Below are 3,732 nucleotides of genomic sequence, written 5' to 3' on the forward strand. Positions count from 1 at the left end.
AGAATTTTTCCCTTATTTTCAATGGAACGGAATAAATATTAACCTTTTCTCATACAGAATCTACTGAAAAGTTAGGTACATAGTATAGTCTTTTCCAATTCCAATGCGATAAAATAAAGTGACATAGTGTCTAGTTTTTTTTTTGATAAAGGGGTATTTCCATGGGTTTGCCTTGGTATCGTGTTCATACTGTCGTATTGAATGATCCTGGTCGATTACTTTCGGTCCATATAATGCATACAGCCCTAGTTGCTGGTTGGGCCGGTTCGATGGCTTTATACGAATTAGCAGTTTTTGATCCCTCTGACCCCGCTCTCGATCCAATGTGGAGACAAGGTATGTTCGTTATACCCTTCATGACTCGTTTAGGAATAACCAATTCGTGGGGTGGTTGGAGTATTTCAGGGGGAACTATAACGAATCCTGGTATTTGGAGTTATGAAGGTGTGGCAGGGGCACATATTGTGTTTTCTGGTTTGTGCTTCTTGGCAGCTATCTGGCATTGGGTGTATTGGGACCTAGAAATATTCTGCGATGAACGTACGGGCAAACCTTCTTTGGATTTGCCTAAGATCTTTGGAATTCATTTATTTCTCTCAGGGTTGGCTTGCTTTGGTTTTGGCGCATTTCATGTAACAGGTTTGTATGGTCCTGGAATATGGGTGTCCGATCCTTATGGACTAACCGGAAAAGTACAACCTGTAAGTCCTGCATGGGGCGCGGAAGGCTTTGATCCTTTTGTTCCCGGAGGAATTGCCTCTCATCATATTGCAGCGGGTACATTGGGCATATTAGCGGGCTTATTCCATCTTAGTGTCCGTCCGCCTCAACGTCTATACAAAGGATTGCGTATGGGCAATATTGAAACTGTACTTTCCAGTAGTATCGCCGCTGTTTTTTTTGCAGCTTTCGTTGTTGCTGGAACTATGTGGTATGGTTCAGCAACAACTCCAATCGAATTATTTGGTCCCACTCGTTATCAGTGGGATCAAGGATACTTTCAGCAAGAAATATACCGAAGAGTTAGTGCCGGACTAGACGAAAATCTAAGTTTATCGGAAGCTTGGTCTAAAATTCCCGAAAAATTAGCTTTTTATGATTACATTGGTAATAATCCGGCAAAAGGGGGATTATTCAGAGCAGGGTCAATGGATAACGGGGATGGAATAGCTGTTGGATGGTTAGGGCACCCTGTCTTTAGAGATAAAGAAGGGCGCGAGCTTTTTGTACGTCGTATGCCTACTTTTTTTGAAACATTTCCGGTGGTTTTGGTGGATGGAGACGGAATTGTGAGAGCCGATGTTCCTTTTAGGAGAGCAGAATCAAAGTATAGTGTTGAACAAGTAGGTGTAACTGTTGAGTTCTATGGTGGCGAACTCAATGGAGTCAGTTATAGTGATCCTGTGACTGTTAAAAAATATGCTAGACGTGCCCAATTAGGTGAAATTTTTGAATTAGATCGGGCTACTTTGAAATCTGATGGCGTTTTTCGTAGCAGTCCAAGGGGTTGGTTCACTTTTGGTCATGCTACGTTTGCTTTGCTCTTCTTTTTCGGACACATTTGGCATGGCGCTAGAACCTTGTTCAGAGATGTTTTTGCTGGTATTGATCCAGATTTGGATGCTCAAGTGGAATTTGGAACATTCCAAAAAATAGGAGATCCAACTACAAGGAGACAAGTAGTCTGATATAAGATTGCTCTGGTATCTTTCGCCTCTTTTTTTTATTTGACATAGGGTTAGAGTACTTAAGAAATCTTGACTTGAATCACTATCTTTTCTTTTCCTTTTCTTTATCTTTATATTTTATACTATATGGTAAATGATGCCAAATGAATAGGTGTGGAAGCTATAATTGTAAACCACGATCGAATCTATGGAAGCATTGGTTTATACATTCCTTTTAGTCTCTACTTTAGGGATAATTTTTTTCGCTATCTTTTTTCGAGAACCACCTAAGGTTCCAACTAAAAAAGTAAAATAATTTTTCATTATTTCAATTGAAGTAATGAGTCTCCCATATAGGGAGACTCATTACTTCAACTAGTCCCCGTGTTCTTCGAATGGATCTCTTAGTTGTTGAGAGGGTTGCCCAAAAGCGGTATATAAGGCGTACCCAGTAAAGCTTACAAGTAAACCAGATATAAAGATGGCGATTAGGGTTGCTATTTCCATTTTTAGACAATTTCAAGATCACAATACAATGGATCTATAATAAGATCGTTTATTTACAACTACAACGAAATGGTATACAAAGTCAACAGATCTCAACCAATGATTAAATAAATAGGATTTATGGCTACACAAACCGTTGAGGATAGTTCTAGATCTGGGCCAAGACGAACTACCGTAGGGAATTTATTGAAACCACTGAATTCGGAATATGGTAAAGTAGCTCCGGGCTGGGGGACTACACCACTAATGGGGGTCGCTATGGCCCTATTTGCGGTATTTCTATCTATTATTTTGGAAATTTATAATTCTTCCGTTTTACTGGATGGAATTGCAATGAGTTAACTTTAATAAGAACTATAAAGTACTAGTTAAAAAAAAAATTACTTTACTTAAACTTAAAACTTTGATTTCTAGACCATTCTGGTAGTTCGACCGTGGAATTTATTTGTTTCGGTATCTCCGGAATATGAGTGTGTGACTTGTTATAATTGATCCTATTAATAATACAGAGAATAGTTCTGTCATCTCTATCAAGATGAGTCTATTTCGTCGGATAATTATTCTAGTATCTGGAACACGAAATCCATGTAATATAGAATAGATCAAGAAAAGAAATACGAAAACTATGATTCATAACTAATATTCGGACCTCGAAACCGGACTCCAAAAATTTCAAATAAATATTTCCTAAATCAAACGATTTTTCTTCTTTCAGACTTACTTTTTTTTTACCGAAGGACAACTCCTTTTCTAGATCTAGATTTTGTTGAGTCATAACATACATTCATTGAATAAGTGATTATGAAAGTGTTCTTACTCAGAGAACCCTTGAGTTTAGCTTGGCTTGAGGCTTGGCTTTATTAAATCATCGTGGTTCTAGTATGAATCTGGAGTTTCAATTGATTCATGGAATCTCAACAAGTGAATTCCTATACCAAATATATATAATAGTTAAAAAAGATAAATAAATAGTTAAATAAGAGTCAATACACATTACAAAAAAAAACAAGAAATCAAATTAAAAATAAATAGGAAAGAGAAGATTCAAGAGGCCTGTAATAATTAACATCAAAAAAGACGGATGAGCCAACTTGATATTTTTAGGCCTTATCATACAAAAAATACAAAGAATAGATTTCCAATTTTTTTTTACTTCGTATTTTTGGGTCGGAGTAAATCAAGCGGCTAAGCTAAGAAGTTTTGAACTTTCTATTACATATCTGTTGAAATCAACATTTGTATGTTTCTGCTTGAGCCGTACGAGATGAAATTCTCATATACGGTTCTCCGAGGGGAGTTTCTTGGTTTTGGGTTACCTATCTCAATAAAGTATATGATTGGTTTGAGGAACGTCTCGAGATTCAGGCGATTGCAGATGATATAACTAGTAAATATGTTCCTCCTCATGTCAACATATTTTATTGTTTAGGGGGGATCACACTTACTTGTTTTTTAGTACAAGTAGCTACAGGTTTTGCTATGACTTTTTACTACCGTCCAACTGTTACAGAGGCTTTTTCATCTGTTCAATACATAATGACTGAGGCCAACTTTGGTT

The sequence above is a fragment of the Curcuma longa genome, chromosome 21 (genome assembly GCF_044706935.1).
Source record: "Curcuma longa cultivar G26 ecotype Majalengka, Jawa Barat chromosome 21, ITB_CL_G26_1.1, whole genome shotgun sequence".
Taxonomy (NCBI): domain Eukaryota; kingdom Viridiplantae; phylum Streptophyta; class Magnoliopsida; order Zingiberales; family Zingiberaceae; genus Curcuma; species Curcuma longa.